Below are 22,567 nucleotides of genomic sequence, written 5' to 3'. Positions count from 1 at the left end.
TCGATTCCCGGACCCTGGGATCATGACCTGAGCTGAAGGTAGAGGCTTTAACCCACTGAGCCACCCAGGCGCCTCTGGATATTGATTTTTACTTGTTAAGGTCCCAGGGGAAATAAGCAACTGACTACAAAGCACTTGATTAAAAAGTCTTAAATGAAGAAATCCTTTACAGAAATGTGGGCAGGTACACAGGAAAGAGTTAGCATAGTAGACTGCTCTCCTTCAAGAGGTCAGTTTGCAAAGTTGGCCCTTGGCTGGCACCCGAGAGGTTGGATCTGGGGAGGGTTCCCATTATTCCCTGAAAAGAATGGCTCACTGTGCACAAGCCACTTATGCAAACAATATGGTTTATGCTGGATACCTACTTTTCTTCTAGGAGTCTGGGATTTTGGTAGGTGCTATATAAGAGGTGCTTATGTGACTGGCTCCCAGTAAAAATCTTGGGCACTAAGTCTTTAATGAGCATTCCTGGTAGACAACATTTCACCCATGCTGCCACAACTCATTGTGGGAGGAAGTAAGCACACCACGTGGGACTCTGCTGGGAGAGCATCCTTGGAGTTTGTGCCTGGTTTCTTCCAGACTTCACCCTGTGTTCCTTTTACTTTTGCTGATTTTCCCTTTCACTGTAATAAATCTGAGCCCTGGATATGACTGTATATTGAGCAACGTGTGTCCTCTTAGTGAACCATGAAACCCAGGAGTGGTTTATCTCCCCTTCCCTAATACTTCAAGGTAAAGGGAAACATTAAGGGAGGGTGAGGCATCCAGGGACCAGGAACAGCAGGAAGCCGTTACCATCCTTGGAGCTGAAGGGGCAGGAGAATGCAGCAGTAACCAGAACTTGGTGACTGTTGTAGCTGCAGAAAGAGCTGGAGCCTTGATGCAGGCACACAGTCCCTGAACGAACATATCTTTACCACTCCCTCCTTCTGGCTGCCCAAATCCAGTTGGTACCTCCCTCTGGCCACACCCTACTGGGAGGCAGAGGGCAAGGGAGCCTGGTGGAGCCCTCAGCTTCCGGGGACACAGTGCAAGAGAGAGAGAGACAGGGAAGAATGGATCTTAGCAGGCAAACAGAATAACCAGGACAAGGTTAAAAGCAAATAATTTTTAATCATTATTGAGCTAGGTTGATAAGTCAGCTTTTTACTGAAAGGTCATATGCCACATTGTGTTACTCAGCAATCCTGGGTGGATTCTCATTGCGCATATAGAATAAAGTCCAAATTACTTATCATGGCATTTTCAAGGCCCTTCTTAATCTAGACCAGGTCCCTCTTGAATCTCCTTTCTCCTTCCCACAGCTGCATACACGCCACATTCCTGATGCACCATTACTAGCCATGGCTACTGATAGGAGCATTCTCTAGACTTCATATTTTGCTTTCCTCTTCCTTGTACTTTTGCATACCCACTCCTTGTTACTTCTGCTTAATGAGGTCCCACCTCTCTCTTAGGGCTCAGCTTAGCTGCTTGCAAAGCCTTCTTGAACCCCAGCCATTCTCCTGTCAGATAGAGCTGCCCGGTCCCATGGTATTAACCAGCTTACCAGGGGGTGAGTGTTGGGCCGTGTCTTCCTTTACCAGCCCCACTCAGTGTCCAAGACAGAGGCCATGGGCCCCATCTAGGAATGTCCAAATGAGCCCCGATTGATGCATTTCTTCACACATTGGCTTCCCTTGTGTGGTAACCCACTCTGAGCTGCTACTCTGATGCTACTCTGGTACCCTGACAATGCTGCCGATCTCAATCAGCCCTTTGGCTAATAACCAATGCAAGCTCCAGACCCGTGTTTCTGCAGACCCCAAAGCAGGTCCTGGGATTATCCCCGCTGCCTGGAGTGGCTCAATCCTCTGCTCTTCTGTAGACTGACACTGGACATGGTGCTCACGTCTGTGAGATAAAAGACAGTGACTGTTGGGTATTTATCTTTGTGCTCTCCAGACTGGTTAGTAACTCATACATACACGGTGTTCAAAGCACATTGCTGAACTGAATTAACTGGAATAAAAATAAATGAAAGAATATCCAATTTTTTACCTTCTAATCTATGTCACTTTCAGAAGGCAGGGGAAATAAATTATTCTCGCTTCTAGTTTTGAAACTGAGAGCCCTAAGAAAGAAGGAGAAAATGGATCTCCTCTGAAGGAGGACTTTTTCTGTACCCTAGAGATTTCATCTTTGAGAGACAAAGTGAGTCAGCCATTCTAGAAGGAAGAAAAGGTTTCTGTGATATGACCTCCCCTTCCACTTATAGGCAAACTAATACACAAAGCTAAGACTTGCAACTTTAATGATAAAGTTGGGTTTTTCCATTTTTATTTTTTTTAAGATTTTCTTTATTTGATAGAGAGAGAACATAAGAAGGGAGAGTGGCAGGCAGAGGGAGAGGGAGAAGCAGACTTTTCACTGAGCAGGGAGCTGGATGTGGGGCTGATTCCAGGACCTGGGCTGGATGTGGGCTGCACCATTTTACATTCTCAGAGTAAGATATGAGGGTTCTAATTTCTCCACATTTTCACAGGCACTTGTTATTGTAGACCTTTTTTAGTACAGCCATCCTAGTGGATGTAAAGTGGTATCTTACTGCACTTTGATTTGCAATTACCTAATGATTAATAATGATGAGCATCACTTCAGATTCCTTTTGACTATCTGTAGCTCTTCTTTAGAACACTCTTACATTGTTGGTGGGAATGTAAGCTGGTGCAGCCACTCTGGAAAACAGTATGGAGGTTCCTCAGAAAGTTGAAAATAGACCTTCCCTACAACTCAGCAATTGCACTACTGGGTACTTACCCCAAAGATACAAATGTAGTGATCCAAAAGAGTACCTGTCCCGCAATGTTTATAGCAGCAGTGTCCATAATAACCAAACCATGGAAAGAGGCCATATGTCCATCAACAAATGAATGGATGAAGAAGATGGTATATATTTATATATGTGTATATATTACACAGGGATATTACACAACCATCAAAAAATGAAATCTTGGGACACCTGGGTGGCTCAGTTGGTTAAGCCGCTGCCTTTGGCTCGGGTCATGATCCCGGTGTCCTGGGATTGAGTGGCACATGGGGCTCCTTGCTCGGCAGGGAGCCTGTTTCTCTCTCTCTCTGCTTCTTCCGCTGCTTGTGTGCTCTCCCTCTCTCTTTCTCTCTGACAAATAAACCGATAAAATCTTTAAAAAAAAATGAAATCTTGCTGTTTGCAACAATGTGAATGGAACTAGAGGGTATTAATCTAAATGAAGTAAGTCAATCAGAGAAAGACAATTATTGTATGAACTCACTGATATGTGGGATTTAAGAAACAAGGCAGAGGATCATAAGGGAAGAGAGGAAAAAAATGAGGCAAGATGAAACGAGAGAGGGAGATAAACCATAGAGACTCTTAAGCTTAGTAAACTAACTGAGGGTTGCTAGAGGTGAGGGGATAGAGGGATGGGGTAACTGTGTGATGGACATTGGGGAGGGTACATGTTGTAATGAGCACTGGGTATTATATAAGACTGATAAATCACAGACCTGTACCCCTGAAACAAGTAATACATTATATGTTAATTAATTGAATTTAAATTAAAAAATAAATAACTCTGGACTGCAGCTATTCATTTTCCCCTTCCTTTTCCCTTCCCCTGGCAACCATTGATTTTTTACTATATCTATACTTTGCCTTTTCCTAAATGCCATATAGTTGAAATCCTTTTTTTTTTTTTTAAGATTTTATTTATTTATTTGAGAGAGAGACAGTGAGAGAGAGCATGAGTGAGGAGAAGGTCAGAGGGAGAAGCAGACTCCCCATGGAGCTGGGAGCCCGATGTGGGACTCGATCCCGGGACCCCGGGATCATGACCTGAGCCGAAGGCAGTCGTCCAACCAACTGAGCCACCCAGGCGTCCCCATATAGTTGAAATCTTACAGTGAGTAGCCTTTTTCAGATTGGCTTCTTTCACTTTCTATTATGCAATTAAGTTTCCTCTATGTTTAGCTTGATAGCTCATTTCTTTTTAGAGCTAAAATATATTCTGTTGTGTGGTTGTACCACAGTTATTTATCCATTCACCTACTGGAAAACACCTTGGTTTCTTCCAAGTTTTGATAATTATGAGTAAAGCTGCTATAAACACTCATGTACAGGTTTTTTTGTTTACATGTTTTCAGCTGTTTTGAGTAAATACCAGGAAGCAAGATTGCCAGATCATATAATAGTATGTTTAGTTTTGTGAGAAACTGCCAAACTGTCTTCCAGAGTGGTTATACCATTTTGAATTCCCATCAGCAGTGAATGAGAGCTCCTGTTGCTATACATCCTTGCTAGCATTTGGTATCATTAGTGTTTTGAATTTTTGTCGGGGTTGACTTTTTACTATCTTGGTGATGTCCTTTAAGACACAAAAGGTTTTAATTTTTATGAAGTCTAATTTATCTATTTTCGTTGTTCTTTGTGCTTTGGTGTCATAGAATATCTTGCCTAACCTATAGTCATGAAGATCACTCCAAGATTCACTCTCCAAGTTTTATGTTTTAGCTCTTACATTTAGGTCTATACTGCATTTTAACTTATTTTTATTTGTGTGAGGTAAGGATCTGATTTCAGTGTTTTGCCTGTGGATATTCAGTTGTCCCAACACCATTTGTTGAAAGGACTATTGATTCCTTATTGAATGGTCTTGGCATCCTTGATGAAAATATGTAGCTCATAAATGCAAAGGTTTATTTCTGAACTCTCAATTCTATCCTTATGCCCATACAACACCTTCTTGATTACTATATATTAAGTTTTGAAACCATTAAGTGTGATTACTCTAATTTTATTTATCAAGATTGTTTTGGATATTCTGGGTCCTTGAAATTTCCATGTAAATTTTAGAATGAACTTGTCACTTTCAACACAAAAGTGTATTGGCAGGGCACCTGGTGGCTCAGGCAGTTAAGCATCTGACTCTTGATTTCGGCTCAGGTCATGATCTCAGGGTCCTGAGATGGAGACCTGCATTGGACTCTGTGCTCAGCATGAGGTTAGCTTAGGATTTTCTTTCTCCTCTCCCTCTGCCCCTCTCCCCACTCACTCTCTCTAAATACATACATACATGCATACATACATATGTAAAATTTTTTTTTAAAGTGTACTGGGATTTTGATTAAGAATGCATGGGATTTATAGATCAATTTAAGAAAAATTGACATAATAACAATATGTTCTGTTATCTGTGAAGATAGTATCTCTCTCCATTTATTTAGATCTTCTCCAGAATATTTGGTAGTTCTCAACATACATGTTGTAGACATATTTCATTATATTTATTTCTAAATATTTAATTTTTTTGCATGGTGTTAGTGAAATAACAGACACATAGATCAGTGGAACAGAATAGAGTCCAGAAGTAAACCCACACAAAAACAGTCAACTAATCCTTGACAAAGGAATAAAAATAATTCAATGGAGAAAGGATAGTCTTTTCAAAACAAATGGTGCTAGAACAATTGAACATCCATATGCAAAAAATGAACTTAAACACAGACCTCACATTTTTCATAAGCAATAAATAAAAATTGATCAGAGATATAAATTTAAAATGTGAGAGTATAAAAACTTCTTGAAAAAGTAAAAAAAAAAAGATATTTGCACAGCCTTGTGTATGGTGATGAGTTTTTAGATAGAAAACCGATAGAAATGAAAGAAAAAATGACAAATTGGGATTTCTTAAAAAATAAAGACTTCTGCTCTGTAAAAGACTGTTAAGAGAATGAAAAGCCAAGACTCAGACTGGGAGAAAATATTTGCAAAACACATATCTGATAAAAGAGGTATCCAAAATGTACAAAAGACTCAAAATCAACAATAAGAAAACAAATAATCCAATTAAAAAATCAGTAAAAGATCAGAGAGAAGACACAGATAGCAAATAAGCATATGGAAAAAATACTCAACACCATTTGTCACTAGGGACTTTCAAAGTAAATAACAATAAGAAATCACTATACACCTATTAAAATGACTAAAATCCCCAAAACTGACAATATCAATTGTTGGTGAGGATTCAGAATAACAGGAACTCTTGTTCATTGATGATCAGAATGCAAAATGATGCAGCAACATTGAAAGGCAGTTTGGTTGTTTCCTGCAAAATTAAAAATAGTTTACTATAGGATCAAATAATCATGCTACTAAGTATTTGCTCAGCTGATCTGAAAACATACCCACACAAAAACCTGCTTGTTCAGCTTTATTCATAATCTCCAAAAAACAATGACAGTATTTTTCAATGAATGAATTGATAAACAAATTATATATCCACTCAATGGAAATTAATAGCATAATAAACCTTAATGTATGCAAATTTTTAAAAACATATCATTTAGGAAGTCAGAAAATCTTAGAATGGAACGTAGAATGTGAAAAAGCAATCTACCTCTATCACAGGGAGTGGGGAGAGAGAGTGCTGATATGAGTTATCTTTTAAAGTGAGTGGAGTCTATAAAAACCAAAGGCAAAATAGACTGTACATAAACATAATACTCTAGTTGATAACATTGTTTCCCACAGAGGTGGAAGTTAAGAATTCTGAAGCCACTGAACATATATACTGGAATTGAATAATTAAGCAAATGGGTGACAGAGAGAGCCAGATTTTTCACTGTTGGAGTGGGAGGTTACAAGGGGAGGAGGCTAGACTGATCCTTGTGCGAATGGATTAAGTTAGAAATATCATATGAACTGATGGTCGACTTAATAGACATTCACATGGTTACATTAGAAATATTAATAATTATGTGTATATACACTAGGTCATTTACACACGTGAAATTACATTCACACATATGTCTTTGTGCTCTGTCACCTAAGAGGATTTGAAGCAATGACAAACCAATAGTAATGAACACACTTTGTACCCAGATCTTGGTTTCCAATACCGCTCTCCAGTTAAGAAATCAGGTCTCCTTTTTCTGGAGGAGGAAATACACAAGATGACTCTCTAGTGCCAAAAAGCTGGAAAGTGCTTGAAAAAACCCTCACAACAATGGAGATGTGTCAGATGGACACAGAAGTCAACTGAAAGAACTCCCAGTGGCCAAAGCTGGAAAGAGAGCTACAAAGTAAATGTAGTGTTGGATTATAACCCAAAGCATAAAATAAGTACCCATGAGTTCATACTGATATAAATGATTGAACAAATAAATGAGAAAGAACAGAAATATCATTTGTGTGGAAGAATCTCCAATAATTTGGGTAAATACTCCACCATAACTCTTCCCTCCCTAAGTGCAGGTTGTGCATAGAGACCACCTTCCAAAGAGTACAGCTGGAAAGGACCAAGTAGCCTTACTTGAGGGGCTAGCTTATTTTGCCTATGCCTTCCAAAAGAATAACAAAAAAGGCCATGTAGTAGGAGTTCTGCTAATTCTTTAAAGCTTCCATTTAGGGTCCTGATGCAGAAAATTACTAAATGCTATGCTGGGATTTTGAAGGTATAAATACAGCTGACAAAGAGCTTGGTGAATTCCCTTGGAAGAAAGCCTTGTTTTAGGAAAATGTGGTTCATTAACTGTGATAATGGATCAGAGATAGATGGATATGCAAGCATTTTTAGAACAAGAACTCTGGAGTTTGTGCAAATGATGCATGGATTAGGTATGGGAGTAAGAATATTAGTGCAATATAGTGAGGAGAAAAAAGTGGAATCTTGGGAAACCTCTGAGACTAAGGTAGTATTTCTCCAATAGTTTGGACCTGACCCCTGTACAAAAATAATTTTACATCATGATCTACTATGTATATATGCATATGTAATATGTATAATTAAAATTATTATTTGTGTTCTCTTCTATTTTACTTTTAAAAAAGGCTCACCTAACTCATTAAAGTATTTTTTACCTCCCACTAATGAGTCAAGGTTTACAATTATTTCCCAGACACCTTATTATAAAAAAATTCCAAATACACAGAAAAGCATTGGCAGAGCTATATTCCTTTCTGGAGTTTCCAGGGTCTGGGGGCAAGGAACCCTGTTTCCTTACCTTTTCCAGCTTCTAGACATCACCCACTTGCCTTGGTTCATAGCCTCCCTTCTCCATCTTCAAAGCCAGCAACATTGCATTTCGATGACCATCCTTCCGTAATCTCATGTCCCTCTTACTCTCTTCTTTGCCTCTTCTTTCAATTTAAAGGACCCTATAATTACCTTGGACCCATTTAGATAATCCAAACTAATCTCCCTATTTTAATGTCAGCTGATTAGTAACCTTAATTCCATCTGCAACCTTAATTCTCCTGTGATAAGTAACATAGGTCTGGGTATTCAAACCTGAACATCTTTGGGATGGTCATTGTACTGCCTACTATAGGTACATAGTCAGGAGTGGAATTGCTGATCATAGAAAACAGTTACATTTAACTTTTTGAGAACCTGCCAGAACTTTCCTTGAAGTGATTATAAAATTTTATATTTCCACCAACAATGTAGAAGAGTCATTACTCTCCTACCAACAATGTACGAGCATTCTGGTTGTGACACATCCTTGTCAATATTTGTTGCTGTCTTCCTCGTTGTAGCCTTTCTAGTGGATATTGTGTGCCATTGTGGTTTTAATCTCCTTTTCCACAATGCAGCACTTTTCATTTGTTTATTAAGTGATTTATATATTCCTTTTGTGAATTTTTTTCAAAATTTTTGGTCCTTTTTTATCAAGTTGTTAGTTTGTTACCGAGTTGTGTGAGTTCTTCTCATATACCGGATAGCAACCTTCTTTTATATATATGTTTTGCTAATGTGTTTTGAGTCTATGGTGACATCATCAGGGGCCTGCTCTACTATCCTTGGCATAGTCTCCTTGTACTAAACGCCTTCATGTTTCCAAGATTGCTGCCACAGGTCCAGACATCACATGAAGAAGCAACATCCCATAAAATAAGATCTGTTTATCTTTTATGTGTCTTTAAGAGCTTTAAAAAAGCAAAAAACAGAAAGAATGTTACTAAATACATGCCCTCCAGGAGAATCCCACACATATTTCTTTAGTTAGGGTAAGCCTACCACTGAGTTAATCAGTAATAAGGGAAATGGCACCACAATAATTAGTTTGGTCTAAAGGGTGTGGAACAAAATCTGGCTCTCCTAGTATGGAAAAAGGGTCTTGGGTATTGGGTTGCAGGGGGTGTGGGGTGGGGGTGAGGACAACAAACATTGCCACCTCCACTGGAGAGCTTCTCAGCTGTTTGTATTACTAAGTCCATCACCGTGTGTCAGGAGTAGACAGTCTATATACTCTGCCCTTATATACTATATACTCAGTCTATATACTCTGTCCATGAGACAGACTCTCATGGAGCTTTACATAAGAAATTGTCAGATCTCCACCATTAAAATAAGAGCACCTCCAGCAGAAATCTCTGTGGATCTCTGGACAAAACTGTGGCTGCTACTTCATGCTACACTTGGACTGACCTTTAAAAAACTACGAGAAGCCCAAAAATCCAGCACTGGAAGATAGACAAATATAAAAAGGAACTATATTAATCTCTATTAACAAAACAGAATGAAACAAAACAAAAGCAAGGCTGCAGTAATTGCAGAGACTAACTTTCTGTGAGTATTTGAGGTTGGATCTTGAAATGGTTATTTTGAGTCCTTGGAACTTTATTTTGGCTATTTATATCTTAATGAAGCTTACATAATAATGGCCAGGAAATGCATAAACTGCAAAATTACTTTTCTTCACACAGGAGGATATTCAGGAAAGTGCATCAGGGAAATAGCATCAAATCTAGCCACTGTTTTGCTGGGGACACATCTTGATGGAAAGAAGAAGCTAGAATTTGTGTCTCAGCTCTAAAGGCACAAGTTGATAGCATGCATCCTACCACCGAGTACAGCAATACAGACATATCAGAGGAAAAAGCTCAGGAAGACTGGGCAGAAGGAGGTCATGCCACTTAAATAGAGACAAGACCTCTTCCAGATAATAAGCAACTTCAGCTGACATTTTGCAAAATATATTAAAGAAGAATAAATCTTCTTAAATTCTAGCATATAATGAAGACTTAAAGAATGAACTTTAAAGATCATTGTTGCCAAGAGATTTGTGAAATCTCTAAAACAGTACTAAAATATTTGCTAAAAGGAAGCAGCCGTTTCAAATGCAGGTGGTGAGTGTGGTGAACGCCTTCAGAAAGGGAAAGAATCGGAGGGAGGAGTCAAGATGGCGGAGAAGTAGCAGGCTGAGACTACTTCGGGTAGCGGGAGATCAGCTAAATAGCTTATCTAAAGATTGCAAACACCTACAAATCCAACGGGAGATTGAAGAGAAGAAGAACAGCAATTCCAGAAACAGAAAATCAACCACTTTCTGCAAGGTAGGACTGGCGGAGAAGTGAATCCAAAGCGACGGGAAGATAGACCGCGGGGGGAGGGGCCGGCTCCCGGCGAGCGGCGGAGCAACGGAGCAAAATCAGGACTTCTAAAAGTCTGTTCCGCTGAGGGACATCGCTCCAGAGACTTAACTGGGGTGAAGCCCAGGCGGGGTAAGCGCGGCCTCAGGTCCCGCAGGGTCGCAGAAGGATCGGGGGTGTCTGAGTGTCGCAGAGCTTACCGGTATTAGAACGGGGAAGCCGGCTGCAGAGACAGAGCCGAGGAGTGACTCTCAGCTCAGGGTTGCCTTGAACCGGTCGCAGGCTCGGTCAGCTCGGAGCGCAGCCGGAGGCCAGGGTGACGGGAGTCATTTGGCGCTGTTCTCTGAGGGTGCACTTTGGAGTGGGGCCCCGGGCTCTCGGCTCCTCCGGGCCGGAGACTGGGAGGCCGCCATCTTTATTCCCGTCCTCCGGACTCTACGGATAGCGCTCAGGGAACAAAAGCTCCCGAAAGGGAACCCGAGCGGATGACTCAGCCCGGCCCCGGGTAAGGGCGGTGCAACTCCGCCTGGGGCAAAGACGCTTGAGAATCACTACAACGGGCCCCTCCCCCAGAAGATCTACGGGAAACCCAGCCAGGACCAAGTTCACCTACCAAGGAGAACGGCGGAATTCCAGAGGAGAAGAAAGCAAAGCACGGAACTCATGGCTTTCTCCACATGATTTTTTAGCCTTGCAGTTAATTTAATTTTTTTTCTTTTTCAATTTTTTTTTCTTTTTCTCTTCTTCTGCTAAATTTTTTTTAACTTTTACCGTTTTTTTTAACGTTTTTTAAATAGTTTATCTAATATATATATATTTTTTCCTCTTTTTATATTTTTTCTTTATCGGCTTTCTTTTTTTTAATAGTTTTTTTTTTTTTCTTTCTGAACCCCTTTTTATCCCCTTTCTCCCCCCTCACAATTCAGGATCTCTTCTGATTTGGCTAAAGCATATTTTCCTGGGGTTGTTGCCACCCTTTTAGTATTTTACTTGCTCCTTCATAAACTCTTATCTGGACAAAATGACAAGGCGGAAAAATTCACCAAAAAAAAAGAACAAGAGGCAATACCAAAGGCTAGGGACCTAATCAATACAGACATTGGTAATATGTCAGATATAGAGTTCAGAATGATGATTCTCAAGGTTCTAGCCGGGCTTGAAAAAGGCATGGAAGATATTAAAGCAACCCTCTCGGGAGATATAAAAGCCCTTTCTGGAGAAATAAAAGAACTAAAATCGAACCAAGTTGAAATCAAAAAAGCTATTAATGAGGTGCAATCAAAAATGGAGGCTCTCACTGCTAGGATAAATGAGGCAGAAGAAAGAATTAGCGATATAGAAGACCAAATGACAGAGAATAAAGAAGCTGAGCAAAAGAGGGACAAACAGCTACTGGACCACGAGGGGAGAATTCGAGAGATAAGTGACACCATAAGACGAAACAACATTAGAATAATTGGGATTCCAGAAGAAGAGGAAACAGAGAGGGGAGCAGAAGGTATATTGGAGAGAATTATTGGAGAGAATTTCCCCAATATGGCAAAGGGAACAAGCATCAAAATCCAGGAGGTTCAGAGAACCCCCCTCAAAATCAATAAGAATAGGTCTACACCCCATCACCTAATAGTAAAATTGACAAGTCTTAGTGACAAAGAAAAGATCCTGAAAGCAGCCCGGGAAAAGAAGTCTGTAACGTACAATGGTAAAAATATTAGATTGGCAGCAGACTTATCCACAGAGACCTGGCAGGCCAGAAAGAGCTGGCATGATATATTCAGAGTACTAAATGAGAAAAACATGCAGCCAAGAATACTATATCCAGCTAGGCTATCATTGAAAATAGATGGAGAGATTAAAAGCTTCCAGGACAAACAAAAACTGAAAGAATTTGCAAATACCAAACCAGCTCTACAGGAAATATTGAAAGGGGTCCTCTAAGCAAAGAGAGACCCTCAAAGTAGTAGATCAGAAAGAAACAGAGACAATATACAATAACAGTCACCTTACAGGCAATACAATGGCACTAAATTCATATCTCTCAATACTTAACCTGAATGTTAATGGGCTAAATGCCCCAATCAAAAGACACAGGGTATCAGAATGGATAAAAAACCAAAACCCATCTATATGTTGCCTACAAGAAACTCATCTTAAACCTGAAGACACCTCCAGGTTTAAAGTGAGGGGGTGGAAAAGAATTTACCATGCTAATGGACATCAGAAGAAAGCAGGAGTGGCAATCCTTATATCAGATCAATTAGATTTTAAGCCAAAGATTATAATAAGAGATGAGGAAGGACACTATATCATACTCAAAGGAACTGTCCAACAAGAAGATCTAACAATTTTAAATATCTATGCCCCTAACGTGGGAGCAGCCAACTATATAAACCAATTAATAACAAAATCAAAGAAACACATCGACAAGAATACAATAATAGTAGGGGATTTTAACACTCCCCTCACTGAAATGGACAGATCATCCAAGCAAAAGATCAACAAGGAAATCAAGGCCTTAAATGACACACTGGACCAGATGGACATCACAGATATATTCAGAACATTTCATCCCAAAGCAACAGAATACACATTCTTCTCTAGTGCACATGGAACATTCTCCAGAATAGATCACATTCTTGGTCCTAAATCAAGTCTCAACCGGTATCAAAAGATTGGGATCATTCCCTGCATATTTTCAGACCACAATGCTCTAAAGCTAGAACTCAATAACAAGAGGAAATTTGGAAAGAACCCAAATACATGGAGACTAAACAGCATCCTTCTAAAGAATGAATGGGTCAACCAGGAAATCAAAGAAGAATTGAAAAAATTTATGGAAACAAATGATAATGAAAACACAACAGTTCAGAATCTGTGGGACACAACAAAGGCAGTCCTGAGAGGAAAATATATAGCGGTACAAGCCTTTCTCAAGAAACAAGAAAGGTCTCAGGTACACAACCTAACCCTACACCTAAAGGAGCTGGAGAAAGAACAAGAAAGAAACCCTAAACCCAGCAGGAGAAGAGAAATCATAAAGATCAGAGCAGAAATCAATGAAATAGAAACCAAAAAAACAATAGAACAAATCAATGAAACGAGGAGCTGGTTCTTTGAAAGAATTAATAAGATTGATAAACCCCTGGCCAGACTTATCAAAAAGAAAAGAGAGAGGACCCAAATAAATAAAATCATGAATGAAAGAGGAGAGATCACAACGAACACCAAAGAAATACAGACAATTATAAGAACATACTATGAGCAACTCTACGCCAACAAATTGGACAATCTGGAAGAAATGGATGCATTCCTAGAGACATATAAACTACCACAACTGAACCAGGAAGAAATAGAAAGCCTGAACAGACCCATAACCAGTAAGGAGATTGAAACAGTCATCAAAAATCTCCAAACAAACAAAAGCCCAGGGCCAGACGGCTTCCCGGGGGAATTCTACCAAACATTTAAAGAAGAACTAATTCCTATTCTCCTGAAACTGTTCCAAAAAATAGCAATAGAAGGAAAACTTCCAAACTCATTTTATGAGGCCAGCATCACCTTGATCCCAAAACCAGACAAGGATCCCAACAAAAAAGAGAACTACAGACCAATATCCTTGATGAATACAGATGCGAAAATTCTTGCCAAAATACTAGCCAATAGGATTCAACAGTACATTAAAAGGATTATTCACCACGACCAAGTGGGATTTATTCCAGGGCTGCAAGGCTGGTTCAACATCCGCAAATCAATCAATGTGATACAACACATTAATAAAAGAAAGAACAAGAACCATATGATACTCTCCATAGATGCTGAAAAAGCATTTGACAAAGTACAGCATCCCTTCCTGATCAAAACTCTTCAAAGTGTAGGGATAGACGGCACATACCTCAATATTATCAAAGCCATCTATGAAAAACCCACCGCAAATATCATTCTCAATGGAGAAAAACTGAAAGCTTTTCCGCTAAGGTCAGGAACACGGCAGGGATGTCCGTTATCACCACTGCTATTCAACATAGTACTAGAAGTCCTAGCCTCAGCAATCAGACAACAAAAGGAAATTAAAGGCATCCAAATCGGCAAAGAAGTCGTCAAGCTATCACTCTTTGGAGATGATATGATACTCTATGTGGAAAACCCAAAAGACTCCACTCCAAAACTGCTAGAACTTGTACAGGAATTCAGTAAAGTGTCAGGATATAAAATCAATGCACAGAAATCAGTTGCATTTCTCTACACCAACAACAAGACAGAAGAAAGAGAAATTAAGGAGTCCATCCCATTTACAATTGCACCCAAAACTATAAGATACCTAGGAATAAACCTAACCAAAGAGACTAAGAATCTATACTCAGAAAACTATAAAGTACTCATGAAAGAAATTGAGGAAGACACAAAGAAATGGAAAAATGTTCCATGCTCCTGGATTGGAAGAATAAATATTGTGAAAATGTCTATGCTACCTAAAGCAATCTACACATTTAATGCAATTCCTATCAAAGTACCATCCATTTTTTTCAAAGAAATGGAACAAATAATCCTAAAATTTATATGGAGCCAGAAAAGACCTCGAATAGCCAAAGGAATATTGAAAAAGAAAGCCAAAGTTGGTGGCATCACAATTCCGGACTTCAAGCTCTATTACAAAGCTGTCATCATCAAGACAGCATGGTACTGGCACAAAAACAGACACATAGATCAATGGAACAGAATAGAGAGCCCAGAAATGGACCCTCAACTCTATGGTCAACTCATCTTCGACAAAGCAGGAAAGAATGTCCAATGGAACAAAGACAGCCTCTTCAATAAATGGTGTTGGGAAAATTGGACAGCCACATGCAGAAAAATGAAATTGGATCATTTCCTTACACCACACACGAAAATAGACTCAAAATGGATGAAGGATCTCAATGTGAGAAAGGAATCCATCAAAATCCTCGAGGAGAACACAGGCAGCAACCTCTTCGACGTCAGCCGCAGCAACATCTTCCTAGGAACATCACCAAAGGCAAGGGAAGCAAGGGCAAAAATGAACTTTTGGGATTTTATCAAGATCAAAAGCTTTTGCACAGCAAAGGAAACACTTAAAAAAACCAAAAGACAACTGACAGAATGGGAGAAGATATTTGCAAATGACATATCAGATAAAGGGCTAGTGTCCAAAATCTATAAAGAACTTAGCAAACTCAACACCCAAAGAACAAAGAATCCAATCAAGAAATGGGCAGAGGACATGAACAGACATTTCTGCAAAGAAGACATCCAGATGGCCAACAGACACATGAAAAAGTGCTCCATATCACTCGGCATCAGGGAAATACAAATCAAAACGACCATGAGATATCACCTCACACCAGTCAGAATGGCTAAAATTAACAAGTCAGGAAATGACAGATGCTGGCGAGGATGCGGAGAAAGGGGAACCCTCCTACACTGTTGGTGGGAATGCAAGCTGGTGCAACCCCTCTGGAAAACAGCATGGAGGTTCCTCAAAATGTTGAAAATAGAACTACCCTATGACCCAGCAATTGCACTGCTGGGTATTTACCCTAAAGATACAAACATAGTGATCCGAAGGGGCACATGCACCCGAATGTTTATAGCAGCAATGTCTACAATAGCCAAACTATGGAAAGAACCTAGATGTCCATCTACAGACGAATGGATAAAGAAGATGTGGTATATATACACAATGGAATACTATGCAGCCATCAAAAGAAATGAAATCTTGCCATTTGCGACGACATGGATGGAACTAGAGGGTATCATGCTTAGCGAAATAAGTCAATCGGAGAAAGACAACTATCATATGATCTCCCTGATATGAGGGAGAGGAGATGCAACATGGGGGGTTGAGGGGGTAGGAGAAGAGTAAATGAAACAAGATGGGATTGGGAGGGAGTCAAACCATAAGTGACTCTTAATCTCACAAAACAAACTGAGGGTTGATGGGGGGAGGGGGTTGGGAGAGGGGGTGGGGTTATGGATATCGGGGAGGGTATGTGCTATGGTGAGTGTTGTGAAGTGTGTAAACCTGGCGATTCGCAGACCTGTACCCCTGGGGATAAAAATATATGTTTATAAAGCTGTAAAAAAAAAAAAAGAAAGAAAGAAAGGATGAATCCCCATGTTTTGTAGCAACATGGACGGGACTGGAAGAGATTATGCTGAGTGAAATAAGTCAAGCAGAGAGAGTCAATTATCATATGGTTTCACTTATTTGTGGAGCATAACAAATAGCATGGAGGACAAGGGGAGATGGAGAGGAGAAGGGAGTTGAGGGAAATTGGAAGGGGAGGTGAACCATGAGAGACTATGGACTCTGAAAAACGATCTGAGAATTTTGAAGGGGTGGGGGGTGGGAGGTTGGGGGCACCAGGTGGTGGGTATTGTAGAGGGCACGGATTGCATGGAGCACTGGGTGTGGTGCAAAAATAATGAATACTGTTATGCTGAAAAAATAAAAAAATTAAAAAAAAAAAAAAGAAAGGGAAAGAATCTATACGTTGACAGTAAACAAAAAAGCAACTTTACCTTGGCTCTCCCTGGCTAATGATTTCAACAATTCCTAGTTAAGAAGGACTGAAACTTTGAAAGTCGTTATTAGGCCTGTGCTACTTATTGTTTTATGTGTACACACACTTGATCTTGTACATTTGTACATCCAATTCCTCTACATACACATACATGTGCACTTGCATATACACACATACACTCACAGACTCATGCTTAAGTAATCTGAATAGTAACGTATACTTAGTTTTCATTCTGTCAGATAAGTTTAGTTAATTTTTTTTTTGTCATTACAAAGGGCCAGGTTCAATATCCCTTCCAGTGAGTAGAAAAGACCTTGAAATCAAACCTGAATTTAAACCCTGATTCTTCCATTTGCCAGACATGAGACCTCCAGAAAATTGCTTAGTCTCCAAGCTACTAAAATGAAAATAAAACTGATGCCCATGTCTTTGTGAGAATTAAATTATATAAAATATTTAAAATCCTGTATGAGCTATTCTCCATGCCCACGACTCAAAGAGAAGCTTCCTGCCCAAATATCCCACTGACAGGGACTGGTCTGCCCTCTCCTACATCTGTTTTGGCCTTGGGTAACCCCCGTACTCTGGAGCTGAGGAGGAGATGGCCCTGTCCCCAGACTGGTGTCTTATGGGCCCATGGTAGTTATAGCAATGCTGCCAGCCATAGTGTCCTTGGCTCTATCCTCATTCATTATTCCTTCATTTCATCCTATTTCTGTCCCTTTCAGCCCAGCCTGAGAGTGTTTCTGTTGATATTAAATTCTCAATAAACTTGTTGGCCTCTCATGCAATACATGGGGGTTCAAGCCACCAGACAAGACGGTCATCCCCAGGTTTTTCCTAGATAACCCCATCTCTATTCCTGGCTTTTGCTCAGATAGTTGATTGGATCTATGAATCACATGCTTAATCTCCTTAGCAAATAACTGTCCAGTTTCCAGAATGGGCTATCTGGATAGGTTGAGAATTCTTCCAAATCATCACATGCTGGTTTCTTTCAGTTTAACAGTTCCTTCTCCATTTTATTTTTCTCCTCTTAAGTTTTACTATAAGCAGTAAGGAGAAACCAGGTTGCTCTTTAAACACTTTGCTTGGGAATCTCCTCAGTTAAATACCTAAGTTCATTACTTATAAATTCTACTTTCCATCCAATAGTACACAATTCAGCCAAGTCCTCTGCCACTCTATAACGAGGATCACCTTTCCCCCAGTTTCCAATAACACGTCCCTCATTTCTGTCTGGGACCTCTGTTATGGGCTGTATGTTTGTGCCACCCCCAACAATTGTTATGTTAAAGCCCTAAACCCCAGCATGATGGTATTTGAAGATGGGTCCTTGGGAAATAAAATTAAATTTTGATGAGGTCATGAGAGTGGGGACTCTATGATGGGATGAGTGTCCTTATTAGAAGAGGAAGAGAGATTAGAACTCACTCCTCACCATGTGAGCACACAGCAAGAAGACCACCATAGGTCAGACAGAAGGCCCTCACCCGGAACCAAATCTGTTGACAGCTTGGACTTGGACTTCCAGCCTCCAGAACTGTGAGAAATAATGTTTGTTGTTTAAGCCACCCAGTCTACGGTATTTTGTTATAACAGCCCAAGCGAAGACTTCATAAAAGGCACTTTTAACATTTACATTCCTGGCAACATTCTGTTTGTGATAATATAATGTATCCTCTTAGACAATAGAAGCTTTCTCTATAGCTCCCCTCTTTTCTTTCTGAGTTTTCACCAGAATCTCCTTTAACATCCACATTAATACCAATAGTCACTTCAGAGAATCTTGATTGTTCCATCATGAACCCTAAAATTCTTCTCATCGCTACCCATTACCCAATTCCAAAGTCACTTCCACATGTTCAGGTACTTGTTACAGCAGCACCCTTCTTTTAGGCACCAGAATCTGTACTAGTTTCCCAGGGCTGTCATAACAAAGACCATAAACTGGTCAAAACCAACAGAGCTTTATCGTCTCACAGTTCTGGGGGCTGGAAGTCTGAAATCAAGCTATTGATGGGGTTGGTTCTGTTTGAGGGCCGTGAGAGAAGAACCTGCTCCAGGCTTCATTCCTTGCCTTGTAGATACTGTCTTCTTTTGTCTCATCACAAAGCTTTCTCCCTGTGCATTCTGCATTCATGTTTCCCCTTCTGATAAAAACACCAATAATATTAAATTAAGCACTTACCTTACTCTGGTATGACTTCATCCTTTTTTTTTTTTTTAAAGATTTCATTTATTTATTTGACAGAGAGAGAGATCACAAGTAGGCAGAGAGGCAGGCAGAGGGAGAGGGGGAAGCAGGCTCCCTACTGTGCAGAGAGCCCGATGCGGGGCTAGATCCCAGGACCCTGGGATCGTGACCTGAGCCGAAGGCAGAGGCTTAACCCACTGAGCCACCCAGGCACCCCTGACCTCATCCTATTTTAACTAATCATATCTGCAATGCCCCTATTTCCAAATAAGGTCACATTCTGAGGTACTGAGGGTTAGAACCTCAACCTTTGTGTGAGGGCACACAAGTTAATCCACAAAACCTCCTTTACCCTGGTACCAGCTAATAGGGCCAGGGTTTCTGATTCATAGTTGACCATTGGCTTATGACATTGCCTAGATTGGGAAGGTCATTTTTAGGTATTTGGCTTGCAAAGTCTAGAGACAACCAGAAGTTTATAGGAAGAGCTGAAGCTGGAAGAAACACAGAGAGAATTCCTAAGGCAGACAGGAGCCCCTGAGCAAATCAGTTACGTAGGAGCAGCAGCTCTGAGTTTTGAATATACTGCGATTTGTGGTTAAGGTGAAGATAAGGGGTAGAGAGTGAAAGCAAAAAGAAACTCTATAAACTATACAAGGAGAGCAGATGGAGAGAGCAGTGGAGTTCTGTAAAAATGGAGCACGGGAGGAAAGAGAGGGGAAAGCTCCGCCAAGACGCTCTGTGATGGTGAGGCTGTGATTCCAGGCTCCATGAGGCCAGGTCTTACTGGGGGTCCTCCTCTGGGAGTTCTGTATGATTTCTCTCCCTCTGAACTCCTGCCTGACTTCCTCCCACCAACAAAACAAAACAAAACAAAACAACTCACCTGAGCCAGCCCCATCCAATCTAAGGTATGGCACAAAGCTGATCCCAACAATACTAATCTTCCTCCTTCTCTATCAGCTCATAATTGGGTCAAAACTCTTGGACACAAAAATACCAGGCTCGTCAAGCAATGGCCCTTCCAGAATGATTGGTGCCTAAAACTCTTTGACTCCTGTATGAGTTTTAATGAGTTAAAAACACCATTAGAATTTAGCTTCTTCTAGTAACGGATCATTTTGGACTGTACAAGCCTTGATATTAGCATTAGGGATTATTGCACTTAAACAACCCTCATTTTTCTGTTTATGAACTGAGAGGAGGAGGTCATCACAGAGCAGTAGCTTTCTTTCCCTTTAGCCTGCATTTGCAAAGGTGGGAGAAGAAACTAATGAGAGAAAAGAGATAGCTTGCTGTTGCTAAGCAACCTAAGTTGGCAAGGAATGTAAAAACAAGATTCAAAGAGCTCCTAATTGGGCAAATATCTTAGAGAATATTTATAATTCCAGAGAGATTTGTTTTCAGACCATTCTTTTTTTTAAATTGAAACATTTAATCCCTTATTGTAGAGATGGTTGTCAGAATTACATAAAATTTTATCACTTAAAACTAATTTTGGAGTGTCACTGATTGAGTTCCAAGTATTTGCAGAAGACACATTAAAAATTTTTTAATTTAAATAAGCCTCAGAACATATATAGTTTACACATGAGTACCATGACTCTCCACATCTATAGCCAAATTAATCATCTCCCTGCAGGGGTAACGGCACTGGTAATAAAAGGGCGGCTCTTAAGCTTGCTCTTTACATAATTATGATCTCTGAAAAGATGACCACCAATTCATCCTGATTTGCCCAGAACTTTCCCAGTTTGGGTACTGCCAGTCCTGCATCCTGGAACCCCCTTAGTCCAGGGCACATGGGGACGTTTCATTAGCCTATCTCTGATTTTATTAGTATACCTGAGTTGCTTAGACTGGATTCAGGATAAACCTTAGGGCATCTTTCCTGGGCACAGATGAACTTCATACCTGGTGTTCCTCCGGACTGGATGTGGCTCTAATCAGCTTGGGGGGGTCCCAGGAGAGGGTAGCTGGGTAGAACCAACCGGAGCTCGTTGGCACTGATAGTGAAACTGACCTGTTTCTCCTCCATTTCAGTTTTCTTAATCTGTATTGTTGGCTCATATTCTAAGTCTAAGATTTCAACTTCTTTTAGGCTCCCAAATGGTTTATATATGTAATAAGTTCCCATCAGTAACATCTGTCATTATACAAAGCAATTCGTTGGCGTGGATATTGGGTGGGGGCAGCAGCAGTGTAGGAGTGAAGGGGAGGTTCTTAGCAGTTTCCCAGGGAAGGAGCATTGTTCCTTCTACGGGAGCAGTCACATTCTCTCCCACAAGTGTGTAAGAAAACTCCCAAATGACCAAACCACAGTAAATTGATTAACTATGCGTCTAACTGCCCCTGAGGTTCTTGGTACATAATCCAGTTGGCTTTGTGACCAACTGGCCTGCATCCCATTGTCTAGAACACGGAATATTAAGATGCAAAGTGAGTGCTATGCAGAGGCCCAGGGAAGAGGAGATTAAGGTGAGTAAATGATTGGGAAATAAGACAGCTGGAACAGAGGTACTCTAATCTAGTGAAAACAGGACAGGTAATAATCAGTGCTCATGTAGGTAAGGACGTTCTCAAGTAAAGAATATCTCTTTCGCTGAAAGAGAACAAATACAAGAAATTGTGGGCCATCCAAATATGCCAGATTTAGGTGGGATATCCTGATTTCCAATGTGTAATGATTCTATCGCATGCAATCTGACAACACAGGGATGCACCGTGTCCAAGACTAACAAAGGATTACTCAAAGCATGGCTTGATAATTCTCTGTGTTATCAATTTCTACACTGCAGGGAAGGCCCTAGCTGAACGCAGCACACAGGTGTCCCTCAAACTAACCCACGGTAACTCACTCCTTGAATAATACAAGGAAGCTCCACAGTGATCCGTGTGAGTGCGCGCGTGCGCTAATGGCTAAGAGGCTGATGGAGGAGACACCAACGCTGATTTCGCAGTTAGATTCACTAGCACTACAACGTGGTAGCAAAGATGTGGAAGGAAACTCAGTTGACAGCCATTAACATACCACTCAGTCAAATGAATAGAGTTATTTTCTAAGCTGGTGCTAAGTGGGGACAGTGGTGTCACATTTTTAACTAACAAATGCTGTGGGAGTGTTAAGTGCATTTAAAAGAAGTATGGGATTTCTGCAGGCTCAGAAAGGCAGATAAAAACTGAGAGAGACACGGAATAACAAGGCATGCTCTGTTCTGGAAAAACAAGGATGCGAGGCTCTGGGTCGTCCTGTTTTGAGAGTGCCATCCGCGTACTATGCTCCTTGACACATGAAGAAGAGGTGGCACTGTCAGTACCAGAAGATTAGTGTCAACAAGCCAGCAAATACACAAAATTCTAAAACTCTGAGTTCTGTTCTTGGGGTTCAATGGATAACCTTACCCATTCCCAGCCAACAAGGGATGAGTACGA

The 22,567-nt window shown here is 40.5% G+C and overlaps 1 long non-coding RNA gene across 1 annotated transcript; it reads right to left on the bottom strand.

The window, feature by feature from the left end:
* Nucleotides 1–5,864: 5,864 nt before the first annotated feature.
* Nucleotides 5,865–21,533, bottom strand: LOC125100275 (uncharacterized). The gene is made up of 3 exons (XR_007127485.1): nt 21,050–21,533; nt 8,026–8,950; nt 5,865–6,128 (listed from the first exon to the last, which is right to left on the bottom strand). It is a non-coding gene; the product is annotated as an uncharacterized LOC125100275 (long non-coding RNA).
* Nucleotides 21,534–22,567: the final 1,034 nt, after the last annotated feature.

Source organism: Lutra lutra, chromosome 1, assembly GCF_902655055.1.
Source record: "Lutra lutra chromosome 1, mLutLut1.2, whole genome shotgun sequence".
Lineage (NCBI taxonomy): Eukaryota > Metazoa > Chordata > Mammalia > Carnivora > Mustelidae > Lutra > Lutra lutra.
Note: the sequence above shows the minus strand (reverse complement) of the source record. Positions and strands in the feature narration are given on the sequence as shown.